This window comes from Mauremys reevesii, linkage group 5, assembly GCF_016161935.1.
Source record: "Mauremys reevesii isolate NIE-2019 linkage group 5, ASM1616193v1, whole genome shotgun sequence".
Lineage (NCBI taxonomy): Eukaryota > Metazoa > Chordata > Testudines > Geoemydidae > Mauremys > Mauremys reevesii.
The window spans coordinates 50,512,560-50,538,619 of NC_052627.1; the positions used below are offsets into that span (position 1 = coordinate 50,512,560).

The 26,060-nt window shown below is 39.4% G+C and overlaps 1 long non-coding RNA gene across 1 annotated transcript in view; it reads left to right on the forward strand.

The window, feature by feature from the left end:
• The window catches only part of LOC120406972, a 34,181-nt gene extending 13,695 nt beyond the window's left edge, over window positions 1-20,486 (forward strand). The window contains exons 3-5 of the long non-coding RNA XR_005599711.1: window positions 13,858-13,917; window positions 15,775-15,865; window positions 20,114-20,486. This is a non-coding gene — a long non-coding RNA (uncharacterized LOC120406972). The remainder of the gene's footprint in view (window positions 1-13,857; window positions 13,918-15,774; window positions 15,866-20,113) is intronic.
• Window positions 20,487-26,060: the final 5,574 nt, after the last annotated feature.

The window sequence follows — 26,060 nt, forward strand, 5'->3', positions numbered from 1 at the left end:
CAGTACTCCAGTTTCTACCCAGCCTGCCCCTCTTGCTCACTAGGGTATGTGCCGAGAATAGCTGAGAAATCAGAGAAGCAGGCATTGAAAATTAGAAGTTGCTGACAGAAGTGAGCAATTCTCATGGCTAATCTTGGTGACATTCAGTTATGATATCCTGAATAACTGAGCTAATTCTTTAGGTGTTTAACTTAAAAATTTCTAAAGCAATCTGTGCCCATAGGTGTTGAAACTAGGGGTGCTGCTGAACCCGTCTTTAAATGGTTTCCATTATGTACAGGGTTGACAGTTTGGTTCTATGGCTTTCAGCACCCCAACTATAAAAGTTGTTCCAGCACCCTTGTCTGTGCCCAAGATGTTATCAGAAGAGAGAGAGAGAGAGATGTGGTTGTTTACCTGTGAATACCAAAGAAATATGAGGGAAACATGGCGCCATTTCAGAAAGAAACAACTTTAAATGTTTCCTCTGCAAAATTTGTAAATATTTTATTGGAACACTACATAGAAATTTCAATGGTCTTCTGAAGACTTACTGTGCCAAGTTTGGAAATTAAATTCAACTACTGAAGTATCAAATGGAGAGACTTTAGTCCCACTTTCACTGGAAATTACATTGCAATTTTAATTTTTACTCATGCCTTCATAATAAAATCATTTTTGAATGGGACTTCTTCAATTATTTATTCCAGTCATCAAACTGACCTTGCACAGTAATTTAGAAATATAAGATGGGTGAGGCAATGTCTTCTATTGGAGCAACTTCTGTTGGTGAGAGAGACAAGCGGTTGAGCTTACACCAAGCTCGTCTTTGGGTCTGGGAAAGCGTGAGAGACTCTAAATACCTTTCCCAGACCTGAAGAAGAGTTCTGTGTAAGCTTGAAGGCTTGCCTCTTTCACCAACAGAAGTTGGTCTAATAAAAGATATTACCTCCTCTCCCTTGTCTCTCTAATATCCTGGGACCAATATGGCTAAAACAACACTGCATAATTGCACAGTAAGAGAAGGCACTGGGTCTTGTAAGAAAATAGTTATTTTCCCAGACTAAAGATTGTTGGGAAGCTTAGATTTTATTAAAGATACAGAAGAAGGCAGCTGTTGTCTTTGATTATGTTCACTAAAGTAGGATTCAGTCTTAGTGTACCAAGAGAGCAAACTGGAATAAATTAATGCTCACCATGTGGGGACATATGCAGATGATAAGGATGATCACAGCTCCTCATTTCAATTATAATTTCAGCATGTTGCCACCACAGATGTCTGCCAGGCTATAAAAAACAGATTTAAAACTATTGTTAAACCTTTATTTGGAAAGAAGGAAAATCCTACACTGAAATAAGAGGTTTTGCATGCACAAATTAAAAGGGAAGTCAAGTATTCCATATCTGAATTTACGTTGCTTGGAAGTGACACTTTGGATTTTTGTTTTAAGCAATGGAACTCTGACATGGGTAAATATTGAATATGTGGGAAATGAGACAGGAAGCATTTTTATCAAACTTGATTGCACCTAGCAAATAGTTACCAAGTATATTAATGACCTGAAGAAGAGCTCTTTGTAGCTTGAAACCTTGTCTTTTTCACCAACAGAAGTTGGTCCAAATAGGCTATTACACTACCTACATATTTTTTCTCCCTCATATAGACTAAAACAAAATCTGTGTCACAAAGGAACTAAATTGAAGCTGAGCAATCCAGTGCCAGAGCCAACTGGACAATTCCCCCAGTTTTAGAAATGAGAGGCTTAAAACTAATAGTAACACACTTGATTCAGAGGAGTATGAAATAGCTTAGACTTACAGGAAGACGTGTGCGAAGAAAATCGAATTCCTTTCTAGCGTTTAAAGGGTAAATGTGGATTATTTAGACTCAAGATATTACTAGCTGGAGTGATGTCTCTTTAGCTGAGAGTTTCTACAATTGCTACATGTAAGTAACATCCCTATGTTATTTCCAGATCTTACTAATTGTTGTGGGGTGTGTGCGGGGGTGGGAAAGAGGTGCTATAATGAGGGGTCTGATCCTGAGCTGATCTGCACAGCATGGAAGATGGAACTGAGGGGCTTTATGCACTTCTGCAAATAAATGAAGAAACATTTTAGATATAAAATTGCAATTCACGTCCTGTACAAACCAAAAGCTTTAAATGCATCTACATGGTCTGCTAACCTAAGGGCCAGGGAAACTTTATGCACTAACTCTCTCTCCTTTTCTTCTTTTTGCCTTTTTCTTGGATGCTTCTTTGTTTCTGGTCTATTGAGTAACCTGTGGGAACAACCAGACTGGTGGCAATATTAAACCAGGGGTTGGTGGTTCAGATAAGGTTGGGTGACTCATCCAAAACCAGACCGTGGATGGTGCCAGTTTGCAGATTGCTTGACTTTTCATTCATCTGTGAGTACTTAAGGCAGGGGAATTCTGCTTACCTAGTAGCTGCTGTTTTGCATGAGAAAACTGAAAGGAATTGGTTTCAAGTGCATTACAAGTCTATTCATAGGGTGTGGCATTTTTATGCACTGTCTTCTTACCAAGATGTAGTTAAGTTGGGGATATTAGGGTCCCAGGTCCCCTAAAGGTGTTGAGGTTCCTGTTCTTCACATTCCACGGAGCTGGCAATGTTGTGCTACTCAGGGTGTTTCACAGTGGTCTGCATGAACAGGAGAGACAAGTGACTTGTGCAAGGTTAAAATGTAGCTGAGTAGCAGTCAGGAATTAGCACCCAGCCCTCATGACTGCATTTCCTCTACTCTATCCCCTAGAGCCTAGACCTTTGTGAGTATTCTAGATGAAGTAGTTGGGCTGATACAATAGGTGCCATCATCAGGGAAACAATTACTCAGTTATGGTATCTGAATTTTATCACAGAATTGAGACTGCAGTAGTAAAGTCAAATACTATGGCACAGTAAGTGCTGTATTTATAGTAGTATGTATAGCATAAAGAATTGGCATAAGCAGCTGAATGAATAAATGATATATAAATTAACAAATTGATCGCCAAAATGTGAAATGATTTGGAGGAAATATCACACTCATGCAATCAATACATATATAGACCCTGCCTGCTTGTGAGGAGGAAGAATTACTTCTGAGAAGAATTTTGGAATGTGAAGACTTATTTTCTTATTTTGTGGTCATTATGCTATTTCCCTTTTTAGCAATTGGTATACTATTTCAAATATATATACACACAACACCTGCTGTTACTATTAATAATCAGTGTCACATTTATCTGTGAGAAAGAATTGACTTGTTATATTTGCATAGCACATTGCTTTTGCAGAGCTAGAAGAATATGGGAACTATCATGAGGATCCAGAAGAATTGCAGTATCTGGTCCCATGCCATCATTCTATAGGATTTGGAGCTATGGGAATAGCTAATAGACCAACTATTCCACAGTCCTTGAGGGTGAATATTATAGTGAAAGGAAAATTATATATTAATGCCACAATCTGCAAGTTATGGGGAAAAGGTTAGGGTTAGGGTTTGAACATCCACCAATATAGAGAAACTCCAGATTATGACAAGATTATGGTGATCAACAGATGGCTCAGGCAGTGGTGCTATAAGGAGGGCTTTGGGATGTACGGCCACTGAGAAGCATTCATGGACAGAGGACTGTTCTCTTGGGATCGACTTCACCTGAGTAAGGAGGGAAATAGACTTCTAGGATGGAGGCTGGCACAACTGATTAAGAGCGCTTTAAACTAGGAATTTGGGGGAGATGGTTGGGAGATGACCAGGTAATCTCCACGCCGGAATTTAACATTGAAAGGGAAGAAAACAAAGTAAGAAAGGATACAGCTGTAGGTATGAGAATGGACATAAGGAGAAAGAGTAGTGTAGATACCAGTCTAATAGGTGATACTGGTGGTAGAATGTCTGTGCCTAATCGGGTAAAGAATGTCAGTGAAGCCAAACAGCAAAAATTAAGATGTTTGTACAGTAATGCGAGGAGCCTAGGTAATAAAATGGAGGAACTAGAGCTACTGGTGCAGGAAGTAAAACCAGATATTATAGGGATAACAGAAACATGGTGGAATAGTAGTCATGACTGAAGTACAGGTATTGAAGGCTATGTGCTGTTTAGGAAAGACAGAAATAAAGGCAAAGGTGGTGGAGTAGCATTGAATATCAATGATGAGGTAGACTGTAAAGAAATAAGAAGTGATGGAATGGATAAGACAGAGTCTGTCTGGGCAAAAATCACATTGGGAAAGAAAGCTACTAGAGCCTCCCCTGAGATAGTGCTTGGGGTGTGCTACAGACCGCCGGGATCTGATTTGGATATGGATAGAGACCTTTTTAATGTTTTTAATGAAATAAACACTAATGGGAATTGTGTGATCATGGGAGACTTTAACTTCCCAGATATAGACTGGAGGACAAGTGCTAGTAATAATAACAGGGTTCAGATTTTCCTGGATGCAATAGCTGATGGATTCCTTTGCCAAGTAGTTGAAGAACCAACAAGAGGGGATGCTAGGGTGACCAGACAGCAAATGTGAAAAATTGGGACGGAGGGTGGGGGGTAACAGGAGCCTATATAAGAAAAAGACGCAAAAATCGGGACTGTCCCTATAAAATCAGGACATCTGGTCACCCAAGGGGATGCCATTTTAGATTTGTTTTTGGTGAGTAGTGAGGACCTCATAGAAGAAATGGTTGTAGGGGACAACCTTGGTTCGAGTGATTATGAGCTAATTCTGTTCAAACTAGATGGAAGGATAAACAAAAATAGATCTGGGATTAGGGTTTTTGATTTCAAAAGGGCTAACTTTAAAGAATTAAGGAAATTAGCTAGGGAAGTGGATTGGACTGAAGAACTTGTGGATCTAAAGGTGGAGGAGGCCTGGAATTACTTCAAGTCAAAGTTTCAGAAACTATCAGAAGCCTGCATCCCAAGAAAGGGGAAAAAATTCATAGGCATGAGTTGTAGACCAAGCTGGAGGAGCACGCATCTCAGAGAGGTGATTAAGAAAAAGCAGAAAGCATACAAGGAGTGGAAGATGGGAGGGATTAGAAAGGAAAGCTACCTTATTGAGGTCAGAGCATGTAGGGATAAAGTGAGAAAGGCCAAAAGCCATGTAGAGTTGGACCTTGCAAAGGGAATTAAAACCAATAGTAAAAGGTTCTATAGCCATGTAAATAAGAAGAAAACAAGGAAAGAAGAAGTGGGACTGCTAACACTGAGAATGGAGTGGAGGTTAAGGATAATCTAGGCATGGCCCAATATCTAAACAAATACTTTGCTTCAGTCTTTAATGAGGCTAATGAGGAGTTTAGGGATAATGGTAGGATGACAAATGGGAATGAGGATATGGAGATAGATATTACCACATCCGAGGTAAAAGCCAAACTCAAACAGCTTAATGGGACTAAATCAGGGGGCCCAGATAATCTTCATCCAAGAATATTAAAGGAACTGGCACATGAAATTGCAAGCCCATTAGCAAGAATTTTTAATGAAACAGTAAACTCAGGGGTTGTACCATATGACTGGAGAATTGCTAACATCGTTCCTATTTTTAAGAAAGGAAAAAAATGTGATCCAAGTAACTATAGGCCTGTTAGTTTGACATCTATAGTAAGCAAGGTCTTGGAAAAAATTTTGAAGGAGAAAGTAGTTAAGGACATTGAGGTCAATGGTAATTGGGACAAAATACAACATGGTTTTACAAAAGGTAGATCATGCCAATCCAACCTGATCTCCTTCTTTGAGAAGGTAACAGATTTTTTAGACAAAAGGAAATGCAGCGGATCTAATTTACCTCGATTTCAGTAAGGCATTTGATACGGTTCCACATGGGGAATTATTAGCTAAATTAGAAAAGATGGGGATCAATATAAAAATTGAAAGGTGGATAAGGAACTGGTTAAAGGGGAGACTACAATGGGTCATACTGAAAGGTGAACTGTCAGGCTGGAAGGAGGTTACTAGTGGAATTACTCAGCGATCGGTTTTGGGACCAATCTTATTTAATCTTTTTATTACTGACCTTGGCACAAAAAGTGGGAATGTGCTAATAAAGTTTGCGGATGACACAAAGCTGGGAGGCATTGCTAATACAGAGAAGGACCAGTATATCATACAGGAAAATCTGGATGACCTTGTAAATTGGAGTAACAGTAACAGGATAAAATTTAATAGTGAAAAGTGCAAGGGCATACATTTAGGGATTAATAACAAGAATTTTGGTTATAAATTGGGGATGCATCAGTTGGAAGTAATGGAGGAGGAGAAGGACCTCAGAGTATTGGTTGATCACAGGATGACTATGAGCCGCCAATGTGATATGGCCATTAAAAAAGCTAATGCAGTCTTGGGATGCATCAGGCAAGGTATTTCCAGTAAAGATAAGGAGGTGTTAGTACCATTATACAAGGCACTGGTGAGACCTCATCTAGAATATTGTGTGCAATAGTCTCCCATGTTTAAGAAGGATGAATTCAAACTGGAACAGGTTCAGAGACGGGCTACTAGGATGATCCAAGGAATGGAAAACCTGTCTTATGAAAGGAGACTCAAAGAGCTTGGCTTGTTTAGCCTAACCAAAAGAAGGCTGAGGGGAGATATGATTGCTCTTTATGAATATATCAGAGGGATAAATATCAGGGAGGGAGAGGAATTATTTAAGCTTAGTACCAATGTGGGCACAAGAACAAATGGATATAAACTGGATACTAGGAAGTTTAGACTTGAAATTAGACGAAGGTTTCTAACCATGAGAGGAGTGAAGTTCTGGAACAGTCTTCCAAGGGGAGTAGTGGGGGCAAAAGACATATCTGGCTTCAAGACTAAGCTTGATAAGTTTATGGAGGGGATGGTATGATGGAATAGCCTAATTTTGGCAATTAATTCATCTTTGATTATTAGCAGGTAAATATGCACAATGGTCTGTGATGGGATGTTAGATGGGGTGGGATCTGAGTTACTACAGAGAATTCTTTCCTGGGTGCTGGCTGGCTAAGTCTTGCCCACATGCTCAGGGTTTAATTGATCGCCATATTTGGGGTTGGGAAGGAATTTTTCTCCAGGGCAAATTGGCAGAGGCCCTGGAGGTTTTTCACCTTCCTCTGCATGTGGGGCATGGGTCACTTGCTGGAGGATTGTCTGCACCTTGAGGTCTTTAAACCACAATTTGAGGACTTCAGTAACTCAGACATAGGTTAGGGGTTTGTTACAGGAGTGGGTGGGTGAGCTTCTGTGGCCTGCGTTGTGCAGGAGGTCAGAGTAGATGATCATAATGTTCCATTCTGACCTTAAAGTCTATGAGTCTATGAGATTTAGATAAACCAAGGGCAGGTCTAGAATACAGGGGAAAGTCGATCTAAGCTATACAATTTGAGTTACGTTAGTAGCGTAACTCTAGTCAACGTACCTTAGATCTACTTATCGTGGGGTCCACACTATGATATGTCGTCTGGAGATGCTCTCCTGTTGACTACCCTTACTCTTCTCATTCCGGTGGAGTACCAGAGTCAACAGGAGAGCTATCTGTGGTCAATTTAGTGGGTCTTCACTAGACCTGCTAAATCAACCCCCGGTGGATCGATCGCTGCAGCATCGATCCACCAGTAGGTGAAGACAAGCCCCAAGAGTGCTAAACCAGTTGGCCTACGTCTAGTCCCAGTAAAGTAAAATACTTAAGCACATCTGTGTGTGACTCAGAGGCCCATTGGAGCCAACTGGCAAAAGCTCACTGTTCATTACTATCAACTCCTGTCTCGGACCTGAAAAACTCACTACACCTCTGTGATGATGCAGTTCTGGCGGGACCCAACTGAGAGTGCCAATTCAGGACCAATTGCTCAAACAGGGCAGTCACAGCCCAAGGCTGGGGTTTTTCCACCTCTAAGGCAAACCAAACCAGCCAGACAAAAATGACTTCGGTTTCACCCCACTGGCTAACCACAAGTCACACAAGCAATTTCCTTAGACACTCCAGTCTCCCAGTATCACCACCAGTCCCACTCGTCCTGGGGATGAATGGTTATAAAAACCAACACCCCAATAAAAGAAAAAGGTTCTCTCGATCCCAAAGAATCAAGCCCCAGACCCAGGTCAATATACACATTAGCTCTTACCCACAAATCACACTGTTGCCAATCCTTTAGAATCTAAAATCTAAAGGTTTATTCATAAAGGGGAAAAGGTAGAGATGAGAGCTAGAATTGGTTAAATGGAATCAATTACATACAGTAATGGCAAAGTTCTTAGTTCAGGCTTGTAGCAGTGATGGAGTAAACTGCAGGTTTAAATCAAGTCTCTGGAGTACATACCCCGCTGGGATGGGTCATTCAGTCCTTTGTGCAGAGCTTCAGTTTGTAGCAAAGTCCCTCCAGAGGTATGAAGCAGGACTGAAGACAAGATGGAGATGAGGCATCAGCCTTATATAGGCTCTTCCAGGTGTAAGAACCTCTTTGTCCTTACTGTGGAAAATTACAGCAAAATGGAGTCTGGAGTCACATGGGCCAGTGCCTGCATACTTTGCTGAGTCACAAGGCGTGTCTGCCTTCTCTCCATGGGTCAATTGTGTAGCTGATGGTCCTTAATGGGCCATCAAGCAGACTAGGCAGAGCTAACACCAACTTGTCTGGGATGTTTCCCAGAAGCACAGCACCAATTTGAAATACAGACAGTATAGAGCCAATATTCATAACTTCAACTAAAAATGATACATGCACACAGACAGCATAATCATAACCAGCAACCCATAACCTGGTCTTAGACACCTTATATGACCCCCTTTACCTAAGATCTGGTGCCACTATAGGACCTTGGTTGCAACCCATGTTCTATATGGTCTCAATTTATATCAATAACGTCACAACCTCATATACCACTTTCATGATATTTATCCATAAACAGTAGCAAGGGAGATCTCTACTGAAAGCTTGTAACTATATTCATAATCATTGTGAGATGTATGAACAGGTAATATTTAAGGAATAATGTAACTATATTGAAAAGTATGCTGTATGGTCTTGGCGTGAAAGTTAGTGACCAGGGAACAATATGTCTCAGTGATGGCCCATTCAAGGGGGAGGGAGTTGTCACCCCTCCCTGGTTAGTTGGTGATGTAATGCAAGTCTCAGTTATCTCCACTTGCTCCATCTCTGAACAGGCAATGGAAAACCATCAAAGTAAACTGCAAACAAAACCACATGGAGGGGAAAAGGGAACATTATAACAAACGGGGAATTACAAAGTCTGTGTAAAGACAAAAGACTGATTCAATATATCACAGGGTGGAGAAAGATTCTGCATCCATTCACTGAGGAGACATCTTGTTGAACCAGGGTATTTCATGAAAAATTGGATCCTAGTTCCTGTGAAGCCAACGCACCCTGCAACAGACTGAACTTTGGGAGGAACCTACTTTGTTAGATAGGCAAGGCAACCATTAATACTTGTGGGCCCTAGTTCAAATTTTATTATTTTGTTTTGTATTGTAACCACTTGTATCCATCACTCTCTCTCTTGTTTACACAGAGGAATATCTATTTTTTTCTTAAATAAACCTTTTATTATAAATGCTCACAAATGCTGTGTGATTTACAGCAGTGGTGGTTTAAGGTAAAACTTGGAAATTAGGGAACACTGGACCTTTGGGTGCAGAGGATCTGGAATATCTGAGTACCGAGTGTCAAGAGCAGGACATCACAGGAGAATGTTTCAAAGGAACTGAGGCATACCTCTTGTTGGGCAAAGACAGGGCTTGCATAGCCTTCAGGAAAGTGCTTGTGTGATGTTAGGGAGTTAACACCCAGATACCACAGGCAAGATTTCTGCTCACTAGAGGTAGGAGGTAACAAGATGACTTTCAGTCCTTGGTACCGCAAGAACCATCACAGCCTAACTTTAAGCATCTGTGTAGCTCATTGCAGTCAATAGGTCTTCACGTGCTTAAAGTTAAGCATGTGCTTAAGCACTTTGCTTTACTGGGGCCTCTAATAATAAATGTGACTAGATTTTTAACATTTATTTTATATAAATGGTTCAAAGCACATAAATTATTACTTTAATAATGAAAAATATATTATGTTTAGATTTGTCCACTTCCATGCTCTCTCTTGCCTTTATAATCTACAATGTTAATAACTATAATTTATCTTCTGACAGCATCAGCCATTAGAAAATATATCAATAGATTTCTTCTTTAAATAGAATTAGGATATTACTCTTGTCTATTTGAACTAATCAAAAAGATGATTTTAGCTTCTCTCTTTAATCAAGAAAAGTATATTGCAGAAACACATCCAGTGGTGCAAAACCAGAGAAAACATAGACAAATGATACCAGCTCTAAGAGGCATTAATTTCATTCTTGCAACACCTACAGTCTATGAATTTAGAAAGACTCACTGAGATTTGCAGAAACAATGCTTTTTCAAAATACAAGCCTCCGCAGAGTTTATCAAGCAATTTCCACATTAGAAATAAAAAAACAACTCGGTTTTGAAATATATCTTTGGAGACATGGTAGATTTAGGGTCCAATTCAATAGTTCATATTTAGGTAAGTTCCCATTGACTTCTAAGGTCAATTTTCCTGAGTACAAACAATGGAATCAGGCCTTTATAAAGTTGAAATTAATCCATAACATTGACTCATTATCTGTAACTGTGTGCTGCATACTTTTCCGACAGGTTTGAAAACATGATTCTTTCTGCAAAGATTCTACAACCTAACATATAAAGTATAGTTAAAGACAAGAGCTAGAATGAATAAAAGCAGTCTTACTGGACAGATAATTATTAATTTCATGATTTTCATTTGGCTTTTCTTGGTGTTGGGGAGTCACTGGTAAAAGAGGGGTTACTGTTTTAGTTATCTTAACACTTTTTGAGGGGGAGGACAATGGTGAAAAGGACTTTTGGAATAAGTATATTTTAAGGAGGGGATTCTAGGCATATGTGGCCATGTGGCACAAAACCCAGAGACAAAAGAGTGTAGTTAGCTCTGCAGCTTGAGTAGGGGTAGAGACAGAGTAGTTTTAAGGTTAATACCATAGAGTATTCCTTATTCTAATAAAGGTCATTCGTCAGTGTTAGAAGCAAGTGACTCCTATGATTCTTTACCTTTGTCACATGACAATTAAACCAAATGCCAATTACCTGAAGCTATTTTTTTAAACGTTTTCTGAAATTTTTATAAGAGCAAAAAACTCAGCCATCTAGGAAGGTTAAAAAACTATATAATAATCCTCGGATCTGGCCATTCATTTGTTCTTCACCACACTGAATTTTTAGTGATGCAGCAATTATATGGGGTGGGGACAGTCAACTGCCCAAATAATTAAACAACATGGCACCAGAGAAAATTATGTGTATCCAGGACTGTGTGTGTGTTGAGCCTCCCTGGTTTCATCCCCAAAGACCTGGAGGACATGGGGAGCAATCATTCTGCACCCTGACCAAAAGGTAGGGTCTGGCTTCCACAGGGCTGCTAGATCAAATGTGAAACTATTACAATTCTTCCCCTATCTTTTTCAGGCCCCCACTCCCTTATCTCTTTCCCTCTCTCTTTATTCTTTTCTCTATCACCCACTTGTATATATTTTCCAGTATCCCTTTTATTCTTCTATTTCTTATCCATTTATAATGAAAAGTTACCAGCAGTTCACAATGATAGCTAAGACTTAAGAGAGATTTGGAGTTTTATATAAATTGTAGTAAATATTACTAAATACATTTTTTAAATTATTATTTGATTGATTGTGGAGGGGTGGCATATTTAAAAAGATCGTACTTCCCTAGGGTTGGTTCAAGTACTTTAAAATAAAAGTATCGCTATAGTGTCGGAAGAGACTAGACCTTCACATTAATATTACATTGGCAGAAGGCTTTTACAGCCTACTTTCAGGGCTCTATGCTGTCTCTCCTGTTTAATGAGCAGTTTAATTTAAAACTTAAAATTATTAAGTGTCCAAAGGAGTAATAAATAATGTAGTTTATAACATCCCTATCAAGCACATAAAACTACATTTGTCTTCCATTAACACCACACTTTTTAAGTACCCTGACCTCTTCAGATATATAAGAACATACCATTAGTACAATTTGTCACACGTCTTTTACATTTTAAGAAGATGTAATTAATTGTCTGTTTAGTCTAATTACTTCTGAGACTGTGACAGTTTTTGTTCTTCTGATATGAAGCAGTGGTCCTTATTTGCATTGCTAATATTGGACACAGAATGCTTTGCAACAACAAACTCAAATCTGTTCACCTTTGCAAGCAAGACAACATTTGGCCCAACTTGCAAACACTTGCTCAGGTAAAGTTACAAATATGTGTAAGTTTTATCTGTCGAATTGTAAACTCTTTGGGGGCAATGACTATATGTTTATACAACACCTAGCACTAGCGTAGAACACATAATACTACTATAACACAAATATAAATAATAATAATAGTCCCACTGATTTCATTGGAACTACATATGTGAGTTACAGGATCAGGCACAGTGCTGTGTACATCCTATTTATCCCTTTGAAGCTGGCATAAGATTCACGAAGAAAGCTGCTTGTTTTTAAACACACAATCTTTGTACTAATTGGAGCAAAAATGTCAGGTGCTTGGAATTGATCTTTTTATCAAAATAAAGAAGTTAACTGTTGGAAACTCAAACTCATTTTTTTCTTTCACAGTCATATGTTCTCATAGCAGATCTCTGTATTTAATACAAATCATCACTTTTTAAAAGTATAGGAGATTTATTTCATATTTTCTGCATGATGTTTCTGAGTGCCTAGAGGATTGAATTTCAGCTGTTAAATACAATCTAGTTCAACTGAATACCCACATTCTGGAGAGCATGTTCACTGCTGATTAAGGGCTAGATTCTGATATGCTTTCTCACGTTGAATAGTACTTTACTCTACAAGGAGTCCCACAGAAGTCAATGGGCTATTTAAGGACTACAGAACATGAGATAGTGTGGCAGAATCTGGCCTGAAAAATAGCAAAATGAGAGTAAAATTATTATTCTTCCATTATGGATACGGAACTATTGTGTGTAAGTGCTAAATTAGAGAAGTAATGCACACCATACATGAAATTAAAGCTTCTAAAGGTTCCGCTTTTAATAATTTATGTGTTTTAAATTACTTTATTTATATTTGGTAATTAAGAGTTAGTGCACAAACTGGGGTTCTATGCATGCCTTTGCACAACTCCTGTAAGGTGATATATAAATCTCACTTGCTATCCTATATGGAGACCGACAAGGACAGAATGAGCACCAAAGCAAATATGAGGTAGAAATGATTTTTTATTACTTTAGGTATTTCTAGATGTCAGATAAAAATGAGAACATTGCTAAAAATTTTGCAGAATGACAGCTGTGCTTATGGATAACGTTCTATAGTTTGATGTATGAGGCAGAAAATGTGAAAAATATTGTGAAGTACTACCTTGACATGATGATGGAAAGCTAGTGAAAGTGTACTAACACTGGAGAAATGTAATAGACCACCAACAAACAAGAAAGGAAGACTTTATCCCAGCCTACAAAAGTAACATCAAACCTGGCCTTCAAAAAAAATGTAAATCACAAACTTTCTATTTCATTTAATTCTAACTGGCCATATTTTGAAGCCTACGATTAAAGATGATCACCCTTGTAATTTTTGCTGGTATGGTAGCATTTTGTAGAATTGGCCATTATGTTTGTAAAATACAAAGAGTTGATATAATATATTTTTTCAAGCAGTCTTTACAGCATTATAGAATTCGCAATGTGTTCTAATGCCTACAGATAACACAGTATACTGTGTTTAGGGATAAACAGGCAATAGTTATATACTTAAAATGCAGTATAAAATACCTAGCGTGGTTTCATTCATTCAGGGCCTGCCTCAACTCTCACTGAAGTCAATGGAAAACTACAGACATGGCATCAAAATAACGGTAGGCCTTCTGAAAATTATTTTCCCAATCCTTTTCCAAAATACAATAAAATGTACCTGCAGCTGCTCTGTGTGTGAGAGTGTGAGAGAATGAAAACAGGATGTGACCCAAAGTTCCTAACATTCATTTAACATGTATTCATACATGTACCTGTGTTGAATTACCGATGCAGATACTAATATTATTTGTCCCTCTTTAAACAGAACCCACATCTTAAACAGTATAGTTCATTTGCCAAAGAGGTCAAATTGTCTGTATCTGCAATCATGACAATATTGGTATGTAGTACAGAGAAAATATGTGACTCTGATCTCACGTCAATTTATGCTGGTGTAACTCCATTGACATAAATGGAGCTAATCTACTTAGATTTGTTTTAACCATGCCAGCATTTTCTCCTGCTTAATGTTCACTTGAAATCAGGCTTTTCTTACCATTTATCTGAAGCTACAGTTATGCCATTTTTAATCAGAGGAATACAATAGTAGAACATTTTTCCTCTTTGTGAAATATTCACAAGTTTGAAGAAATCCTCACTGAAAAATACACCCATGAAATTGCCACAGGCTAAAAAATTATTATCAATAGAGGACTATATTCACAAAGGAGCTTAGTCATGGTGATGCTGAGCATTGCTGCCTCTAATTTTTAGGCACCTAAAAAAATCACTGGGATTCATAAAGTTTGAATTAGGCACTAGGCTACCTATACCATGAATGGGAAGGCACCTTAGAATGGGATTCAGAAAAGCCAGTGCTCCTTACCTAAACAAGCCAAAGGGAGGTGCCAGCTTCAGGGGCATGTCCTAAATCCATCCTTCTCAGGGAGTTTGGTGCCTTAGTCCAGGCAGGAGGGAGACAACTTGTGATTCTCAACTGGAAACCCTCTCCTGGTGTTAGGCACCTATGCTGCTCTTGCAAGAAGCTGGGAAGTAGGAGAATAGAAGGAGGAGGAGGAGGAGGCACTCCTTCATAACTTTTAGCTTAGCAGTTAGGGTATTCACCTGGGATGTGGGAGACCCCAAGTCAAGTCACCCCTCCACCTGATGGGGAGAAGAGACTTGAACAGGAATCTGCCACTTCTCAGCTGAAGGCTGAGGCCCTGATGCTTACCAGATCTGGCCTAAGGTGGAGGAATATCTATATTCCCTTGGTTTGTGCATCACACTAGGCTTAGGCATTCAGATGCCTGGAATGAGGCTGCAGCACACATGTGCAGAAGCAGAAACAGACACCTAGGAAGGGTTACTACAAAAATTTAGGTGCCAAGCAAGTTTAGGTGCCTCCAGGGTTCAGCAGCAACTGAGTGGGAATTTTGTGACTCCCAGTGGAGAGTGATTCTGGGGTTTAGGTGCCTAAAGTGGCAATTAGGCACTAGATCTTTTTGTGAATCTAGCCCATAAAGCAAGCATAGCAATATTTAGAGAATATATCAAAGAGAACAATCTTCCATTCCAGAACTTTAGGCAGTAGCCACAAAAATGGACCATATCAACATGCATACAAAGAAAAAGGGAAGAAAAATGGACAATATTCATACTCAGAAAATAATGATTCAATACTTCCACTTCAGAACCTACCTTATCTTCTATTTTTATCAAATTGTACCCATAATCATCTTTGGCATTGTCATAGTCAAAAATACTTACATACATATACCCCTTGATCTTTAATTAATCTACGTTTTGCAGAAAACAGTAAAGATGCATAAAAACACTTAATGATATAAACACAGCAATGATGGGTACCCAGCAAGCAAAGGTTAAGCTTCCTTCTATAATTTTGTGTTGCTTTATTAATATCAGGAAATATAAAAACCTTTTTGTATAGAAATTATATATTTCCTTTCATCTTCCAGATATCAGTCACGGTATATTCACTCTCCCACAAAGATGCCAAAGTTTCTAGTAAAGGGAAGTGAAGCAGAAGTAGTAAGAACTAATAAATAGGTAAGAATATTCCAAATTTTCTTCTAAATGTACAAAGACAGAGGTTGAATTTAGCAAAGGAGGAGAAATTTATTTTCACAAAGACCCACTCTCTTAGCACTGTGGGATGGCTCAAATGTTCCTATTACCAGATTTTACAAAATTTCCCATCACCTCAAGTTTTCAGTGAGCAAACACATTACTCTTAAGTAAGATGCCTGCCAAAGAGTTCATATTATCAATTTGCATTTGTGATTCATTAATTTCAGCATAAAGATCTTTCATATTCCACACACTCAGTTCTCCATTCCGAGTCAACCATTTTTGACTAGATCTGATCCAAATATGGTGCAAATGAATTAAATTTGGACTCTAGGCTTTGAGTAGCCACCAAAATAATTTCCAGCGTAACTTTGTAAGTACCTCCTATTGCTGGGCTTTATTTTTAGGGGCAGGATCCTGATTAGCTAACTGGACATCAGCCAACTCAGCAAGAGCAGGCGGTGACCATAAATGAATGTAAGAGGACAAAGACAACCTGTTCTTTATTCTGTAAGTCCCATTTGGTGTCACAGAACAGCCAACAGATATGGATTTGACAATCAAATTGTCATGCTTACCTTACAACTTTCTTTTAAATCCAGACTGCGGGCAGGTATAAGAGGCCACCATAAGGCATGTTAGCCCAAGCTAAGAATGAGTGGGAGATTTTTCAAATGCCCTGTAAAATCTGGGCAGCTAACTCCTGTTTTCTGCCTTCAAAAATCTCTCCCAATAACAATGCTAAGGAGCGAGAGAAAGTAACCCAATGATTAACAACCTATAGCTCCTTGACTTCTGGTGGGTGAGTAATTCCACAGACTCCAATGGGACTATTCATATGAGTCAAGTTAAACACAAGGAGAAGTATTTTTAAGCTCAGAACCTACATTAGTCTGTGCAGAGCAATCACCCCTCCAGACAAAAATAAAACAGATATTTAATTATAAATAAATAAACAATTCAATAGTAACAAAATAGAGTTATGAAAATGGCAAGCAGGCAAGCCAGAAAAGAGGATTAACCCCCCTGTTTCTTGTGACACACTTTGTGAGGGTCTCCTTGGAATCCAAATCTCTGACAGGCCCCAGGAGCCACATAAAAGGCACCAATGGCAAAAACAGGGGAAATTCAAAAGCTCACCTGCCCAACACTCATATAATGTCACCTCTGGAAGAACTCAGAAAGCAGAGGGATAGCAGATACCTTCATTCCTAGCATCAGTGTCAGTGGAAGGCTCGGAAAGGGGGATTTAATTATCACAGGGGTCGGCAACCTCTGGCACGCGGCTCAGTAGAGTAAGCACCCTGGTGGGCCGGGCCAGTTTGTTTACCTGCCACGTCGGCAGGTTCAGCCAATTGCAACTCCCACTGGCTGCGGTTCACTGTCCCAGGCCAATGGGGGCGGCGGGAAGCGCCACGGGCCAGGGAATGTGCTGGCCACAGCTTCCCACCGCCCCCATTGGCCTGGGACGGCGAACCGCAGCCAGTGGTTTACAGTACATTGAAGGGAATAAAGTGTGCTCCCAATAGTTGTATCAGTGATCACACTTATTCTGTAGGCATGGGGATGAGTCATCTTCCCTGAGACAGATTCCCCTCAGTGAGTTCCCTCATGACTGGCATAACTCTACCTCCTCCCCAAAACAGGGCTGAGCCTAAATGGCACAAATAACCTAAATGACATTTTGGGCTACGAAATAAGAATACTGGCAATAATAAAAAACTATCAGGAAGGGAAATGGACTTACCATCATAGACACAATCCTGACTCCTGGGTTATTTAGTGAGATGCCAATAAATTTGGGCTAACCAATTTGCTTTTCCTTCTGCTCTGACAGCACTTTCCTCACTGCCAGAGAAATCTGCACTGAAGGCTCTGAATTTACTCTTGTGTAATGTATAGATGTAATGTCACATATGTGCATGTGGCTAGTTGATTTTTGTAAACCTTTGGTGCCTCATCATACCTGGGATTTACATAGATAACCAGATATTTACAGATGCTAGTGTAAATGACAACAAATATTTTAGCACAATATGATATGGTTTCAAGTAGACCTCTTCTAAATACTATACTAACTAAATATGCCACAGGAAAAAAGACAACACTAAGTGAGCTGGCAATGTTAATGATTAAAATACTTAACAAATAAAAATAAAAATAAAAAGCAAACCCACAGATGTGAAAATCTGATCTCGGTTACATGGGAGTAAATCTGGAGGTCCCACTCTGATATCAATGAGGTTGCTTAGGACTTAAACAAGAATATGACCCTCAATGATCAAATTAAGGATCGTGAGACAGAGCCATATCCTTAGCAAATGTAAATCGACTTAATTCTGTTAGCTTTAATACAGCCAGGCTGATTAACACTAACTGAGGATGTGGCTCAATTATTCTTACATATACAAGTTAAATATTAGACCTGGTCAGAAAATGGCATTTCAATTTTATAAGAAATTTTGACTTTTTGATATTTGTTTTTATTCCAATTAAAACATCAAAATTTCCTGCTGAATGAAAATGCAAAAAAAAATTCAATTCAGAGCCATTCATTTTTTTTTCATTTCAATAATGTTGAACCATAATATTGAAAATACAGAATATACAAGTATAACAATATTAAAATTAAATTTTAATATAAGTAAAAAATAAAAATAACAGTCAAAACAAAATATTTCAATGTTATTGAAATTAAATGATTGTCAAAATCAAAAGCCATTGACTTTCACATTAACAATTTAGTTAAAAAGTCAACATTCTCCTTTCTAAGTGTTTCAATTTAGACAGAACTGCATTTTCCTATAGAAAATTGTTCCATCACAAAAAATTTTCAACCAGCTCTATTAAATGTACATGACAAATATAGGCATTGAAGAGAGAGAATTACTGGAATAATAGTTATAAGCCAACAGTAATTAGGAACAGCTTTTCTTCTTTTAAAACTAATTGAGTGCACCAGTATCCTTAGTGATGTGTATCTTTTGAAACATAGTGAAATCTGTTTGAGGCTAAACTATTTTGTATCTGTTTATAGAAATGGTCATAATGAAATATTACTGTGAATGGCTTTATTCCATTTATAACATAGTGTACATTGCTCCACCTCAGAGGGAGAAATCCACTGCAAAAATTTAGCAAAGCTGAAGTGCAGATATGACTGATGTCTGCCTCCCAGCTGAAGAAGAATGGAAAATTGGCAAATGCCACATATACATAATTTTCAAAGAGAGTTGGTTTTTAGTCATCTTTTTTGACATTTTCTCCTTAAGTTTCAAATTATTCCTTGGCACAAATTGCATGTTTGCCTAATGTGCTCTGTTGTAAAGTCTGATTTGATCACATCTCTTGTAGGCTCTTTCTTGAGGCAGCCATAGTTATAAATAGGCCACAAGCATTGTTTACAATACAGACTAATCTGTGACTTGCTTTGTCAAAAGAGCAAGTGAAAAGACTGAGAAATCGCAACTTGGAATTTCATTCCAAGTACTCTAAAGGGTCATTCAAGCTGCTATTACTTTTTGCTTTTAAGATGGGTGAAAAATAGTAAAAGGCAATTTTAGCACATCTGATATTTGATATTAAAGTACAACTATAATCAGTTATAACAAGGTCTGTTTTGTTGTGCATATGGGGCCTAACCATGGTTTTAAATGTAACCCTGTGTCAATGTTCAAGGCAATAGCACAGTTTGAGGTCTCATGCTTAGGTCTCAAGCTTCGACGCTCCTGCAGATGTAAAAAATAATGTTTCCAATTACTGCTCTTAAAATTTACACCAGAGCAAAATAATTGCAGTTTTAGCCACAAACTATACTTCTGGGTAATGCCCCAGTAATCACCCCGCAAACTCTTCCTCATTTGAATTGTGCCCTATTGTGTGAATAGACCCATTCAAATCAACATTAAAGACTACTCACATAGGTAAAGGTTTGCAGGTAAGTCCCTGAAACTTAGAGCAGGAAAGCTGAAGTCCTGATATTGATTCTTAGATCTGAAATAAAACAGCTGAGAGATTAAACCTGAAATGTAAGCATAAACGTAATCATAAGTTTCATTTCAAGTAAAGTTTTCAGTCAGGCTGGGAAAATTCAACCGCAAAGATTTGCCTGCAGGAAAAATGGTTGGCTAAAACTGTAGTACTTCAACTAAAGAGGAAGGATGTGTGAATAACTGTCAAATGTACAGTTCTGACAGGTTTCAGACCTGTTATTCTCTTCCCCACCAGAAAAACAAGGAAAGACAGACACCTGTCCAGCTCCGATAAGGAAAATCTGGATCTCTCACATCCCTCAAAAGTGGAATTTCAGAGGCAGAGTCTTTGAAATATAACAGGTTCTGTTCACAATACAGGAAGGGAAGAGAATCAGTGCTTCACACGTTTTGTGAATTGTATGACCAACTGCATTGCATTAGCTTGTTTTATGTCAGCCAAACTCATTATTACAGGTGAGTGAACCATAAAAAATTCTCAGTCTATGAGCAATATCCTGAAGAACTGCACTGAACCCAAATGACAAATATGATCTCACTTCAAATGATTTTTAAATTACATACATACCATTACTCATGCATGGCATTGCTGCACATTTCCAGCCTTGATCCCCTCATGTTTTGTGCTTAGCTATTGTGATATATACATAATAACCTAGTACTGGGCGTGCCCATGTTACATGAGGGCAGATAAGAAATAAAGTTTCCTATTTGTTACTTTGGCAATTAATGATATTTTAAATAAAAGGTGAGATCCTGCAAATGGTCTGTGCATGGAACTCCCTTTGACTTCAGTAGAAGTACTGGTTATGGGTTGCTTACAGGATTGAGTTTATAGCCTAACTTGTGTGTTTCATTTTCCAGCCAATGGATTAAAGAGCAAGGAGGAAAAACTTGCCTTGAAATTTTGATAGCTGAGAGTCCTTCAGCTTTGATATTACAAGGCCATTAAAATTTAACAGAGTTAAAATATTAAAGTCCCCAGTAAAGCTACAGTACATGTTCATCAAAATCTAAATCACAACTAGTCAACAATGAATGTCTATTAAAATTCAAAGCAATGACATTAAAGAAAGAAATTGAGAGGATCATTAGAAACAGATAAATATAATGATAAGAGCTGTTAAAATTATTTCACTAAACTTGATGAACTGTTTATAATTAATCATAGAATCATAGGACTGGAAAGGACCTCAAGAGGTCATCTAGTCCAGTGATCCGCACTCATGGCTGGACTAAATCATCCCTGACAGGTGTTTGTCTAACCTGCTCTTAAAAATCTCCAATGATGGAGATTCCACAACTTCCATGGGCAATTTATTCTAGTACTTAACCACCCTCACAGTGAGGACATTTTTCCAAATGTCCAACCCAACTTGCCCTTGCTGCAATTTAAGCCCCTGGCTTCTTGTCCTATCCTCAAGGTTAGGAGAATAGTTTTCTCCTCCTCCTTGTAACAACCTTTTATGTACTTGAAAACTGTTATCATGTCTCCTCTCAGTCTTCTCTTCTCCAGACTAAACAAACCCAGTTTTTTCAATCTTTCCTCATAGGTCATGTTTTCTAGACCTTTAATCATTTTTGTTGTTTTTCGCTGGATTTTATCCAATTTGTGCACACCTTTCCTGAAATGTGGTGCCCAGAACTGGACACAATACTTCAGTTGAGACCTAATGAACACGGAGGCGAGCGGAAGAATTACTTCTCGAGTCTTGTTTACAACACTCCTGCTAATATATCTCAGAAGGACATTTGCTTTTCTTGCGACAGTGTTACATTTTGACTCATATTTAGCTTGTGATCCACTATGATTCCCAGATCCCTTTCTGCAGTACTCCTTCCTAGGCAGTCATTTCCCATTTTGCATGCGTGCAACTGATTGTTCCTTCCTAAGTGGAGTACTTTGCATTTGTCCCTATTGCATTTGTCATCCTATTTACTTTAGACCAGTGGTTCTCAAAGCTGGTCCACCGCTTGTTCAGGGAAAGCCCTGGCGGGCCGGGCCAGTTGGTTTGTTTACCTGCCATATCCGCAGGTTTGGCTGATCATGGTTCCCAATGGCTGCGGTTCGCCGCTCCAGGCCAATGGGGGCTGCAGGAAGTGGCGTGGGCTGAGGGATCTGCTGGCCGCCCTTCTCGCAGCCCCCATTGGACTGCAGCGGTGAACCGCAGCCAGTGGAGCCGTGATCGGATGAACCTGCAGATGAGGCAGGTAAACAAACCGTCCCAGCCCACCAGGGGGCTTACCCTGAACAAACGGCAGACCAGCTTTGAGAATCACTGCTTTAGACCATTTCTCCAGTTTGTCCAGATCATTTTGAATTTTAATCCTATCCTCCAAAGCACTTGCAACCCCTTCCAGCTTAGTATCATCTGCAAACTTTATAAGTGCACTCTCTCAAATTCCCAGTTCTCAAATTGGGGGTCGGGACGGTTATTACATGGGGGGTCGCGAGCTGTCAGCCTCCACCCCAAACCCCGCTTAGCATCCAGCATTTATAATGGTGTTAAATATATTTTAAAGTGTTTTTAATATATAAGGTGTGTCACACTCAGAGGCTTGCTATTTGAAAGGGGTCACCAGTACAAAAGTTTGAGAACCAATGCTCTATACTATTATCTAAATGATTGATGAAAAACAGGACCCAGAACTGATCCCTGTAGAAACCCACTCAATATGCCCTTCAAGCTTGACTCAACCACTGATAACTACTTTCTGAGAATGGTTTTCCAACCAGTTATGCACCCACCTTATAGTAGCTCCATCAAGGTTGTATTTCCCTAGTTTTTTTAATGTATGGTCTCTTTCTTGTATACATTTCATTGTTGGGATGTATTTCAGAGGACTTAGGCTTCAAAATATAACAAGATGGAGCTTTTCTTAGCATCTGGTGACCAGTGAATAATAAAAGTAAACAAGAAGTCAATGAATATTTTTGTAATTTATATATTGTACAGTAACTACAAATATATACATTTATGTAGTATGTGTATTCACTAATTCCTGTGTCTCTGTTACTAGTGCCCTTGCCTCTGTTTTACAAACCATTTTAAACTGAAATGAATAACCAGGCTTTGTTTTTAAGCCTTAGCCCTGATGCTTTTAAAAGCAGAAACCATCAGTATGGTTAAGTCCTCCTCTTCTAGTGAGCATGCACCACACATCGGTTTTGGTGCAACGGAGAGAGTGTATAGTCTGCCCCGTTATGTGTGTGTTTTCCTGTGTTCTTTAATTTAACATATAAAATATGTATCATTTCAATTCAAATCCCTTGCTGTCATGAACAGGTGGCTTACCCAGATGTACAACTCAATGAATTTGATTGAGGTCCCAATAGGAGTAGCAGAAGTAAATGCAGTGGATAGGGCAAGGGATTCTACGTACCTCCTATCTGCTGTTCCCACACCAAGTCTCCATATGTCACCAGCAGAGCACTTTCAGACTTGAAAAACGAAGCTAGGAAGAAAATCTCATTTTTCTTGCCAAATATTCAGATATTCACCACTAAAAATATTCATCTCTCCGGGAAGGGGACGGGGTGGGAATTGGCCATAGCTCTAAAGGCAGTCACTTTTTGTTCAAATTTTTTTACCACATCTATAGGAACCACTGGTGTCCAATGATTATATGAGGGAACCCAAATGGCTATAATCCCATCCATGACTCTTATGCACTCTGAGATCTAGAATAAATTATATGCACCGTATTTTATATATACAAATAACCAGCAATATGCAGGAAAATAAAAGTTTATCCTCACACAAATCATGCACATTCTGCTTCTGAAAAGTTGGCTTTTAACTCCTCTGTGCATCAATTCCCAATAAGTAAAACAGAGATAGTAATAGTTCTCAGACCTGGGTGCTTGTTTGGTTGTTTGAAGGACCGTGTGCTGTGGCTGGCAGTTGGAAGCTGTGAGCTTCAAAGTAAGGTTTGAAAGCTAGAAGCCTCTGTTAATTGGCTGAGCCTTAGTGGGCAGGGCTATCAAGAAGGCCAGGGCTTTATAAAGCAGAGCACAAGCGACCAGGGGCTGCTAACAGGGAGTTTTGCAAGGGAGCTTGGAAGGGGAGTGGAAGGGGGCAAGGTTCACTTGCTGTTCTTTCAAACCTGTAAACTAAACTACATTCAAAACTTCTTGATTTAAACAAAACCCTTTCATTAACTAGGTAGCTGCAGAAGACAATGCAGGCAGAAGCCCAGCAGCAGAGTGGGGGCTATCAAATGTATTGCTCTGAGTGCAGCATGTATGATTACCTGCCCTGTGGGTGGGTGGCGTATGTGTGCATTCGGTGAAAGGAGGTCCTGGCCCTCAGAGACCACATACGGGCTTTGGAGGCCAGGGTGGTGGAACTGGAGGAGCTAAGGGAGGCAGAGAGGTATGTTGATGAGGCTTTCCGGGACACTGTAGAATTGTCCCACCTCCGGTCAGACAGCCCCTGTGCTGTTGAGGAGGATGAAAGGCCCAGGGAAGCAGAGCAGTCAATGGGAGCAGAGGGAAACCTTCCCATAGTTGGTACCCTCCTTCCAGATGGTGTTAGGGTACTGAGGTTACCTCTCCGGGGGAGGGAACTCCAGTCACTAGGAAAAGGCAGGTGTTAGTAATGGGAGAATTGATCATTAGAAACATAGATAACTGGGTTTGTGATGACCAGGAAAACCGTATGGTGACTTGCCTGCCTGGTGCAAAGGTTGCGGATCTCTCGAGGCATCTGGATAGACTTATGTGTAGTGCTGGGGAGGAGCTGATGGTCATGGTACCAATGACATAGGAAAGGGTAGGAGAGATGTCCTGGAGGCCAAATTTAGGCTGTTAGGGAAGAGACTGAAATCCAGGACCTCTATGGTGGCATTCTCAGAAATGCTCCCAGTTCCATGTGAAAGGCCAGGTAGGCAGGCAGAGCTTCAGAGTCTCAATGTGGATGAGATGATGGTGTAGAGAGGAGGGGTTTAGAATTGGGGAAACTTTTGGGATCGGGGGAGCCTATACAGGAGAGATGGGCTCCACCTAAATCAAAGTGGAACCAGACTGCTGGCACTTAACATTAAAAAGGTTGCAGAGCAGTTTTTGAACTAGGAGATGGAGGAAAGCCAACTGCTGCAGAGGAGCACGTGGATTGGACAGAGACTTCTCTTAGAGGAGAGTCTATTGATAGAGATTCTCTAGGTTATAGTCAGGGGCAGAGGATGGAAGAGGATAATGTAAGGGCCAGATCAGACAAGAAACATTCACATAAAGAATCGGACACATCAGAAAAGGACAGACAAACAAAGAGTGACAAGCTTTTAAAATGTTTGTACACAAATGCTAGAAGTCTAAATAATAAGATGGGTGAACTAGAGTACCTCGTGATAAAGGAGGATATTGATATAATAGGCATCACAGAAACCTGGTGGACTGAGGACAATCAATGTGACGCAATCATTCCGGGGTACAAAATATATCGGAAGGACAGAACAGGTCATGCAGGGGGTGGAGGGGGAGTGGCACTATATGTGAAAGAAAATATAGAATCAAATGAAGTAAAAATCTTAAGTGAATCCACATGTTCCATAGAATCTCTATGGATAGTAATTTCATGCTCTAATAAGAATATAACATTAGGGATCTATTATCGACCACCTGACCAGGACAGTGATAGTGATGATGAAATGCTGAGGGAAATTAGAGAGGCTATCAAAATTAAGAACTCAATAATAGTGGGAGATTTCAATTATCCCCATATTGACTGGGAACATGTCACCTCAGGACAAAATGCAGAGACAAAATTTCTCAATACTTTAAATGATTGCTTCTTGGAGCAGCTGGTATGGGAACCCACAAGGGAAGAGGCAACTCTCGATTTAGTCCTGAGTGGAGTGCAGGAGCTGGTCCAAGAGGTAACTATAACAGGACCGCTTGGAAATAGTGACCATAATATAATAACATTTAACATCCCTGGTAGTGGGAAGAACACCTCAACAGCCCAACACTGTGGCATTTAATTTAAAAAAGGGGAACTATGCAAAAATGAGGGGTTTAGTAAAACAGAAATTAAAAGGTACAGTGACTAAAGGGAAATCCCTGCAAGCTGCATGGATGCTTTTTAAAGACACCATAATAGAGGCCCAACTTAAATGTATACCCCAAATTAAGAAACACAGTAAAAGAACTAAAAAAGAGCCACCGTGGCTTAACAACCATG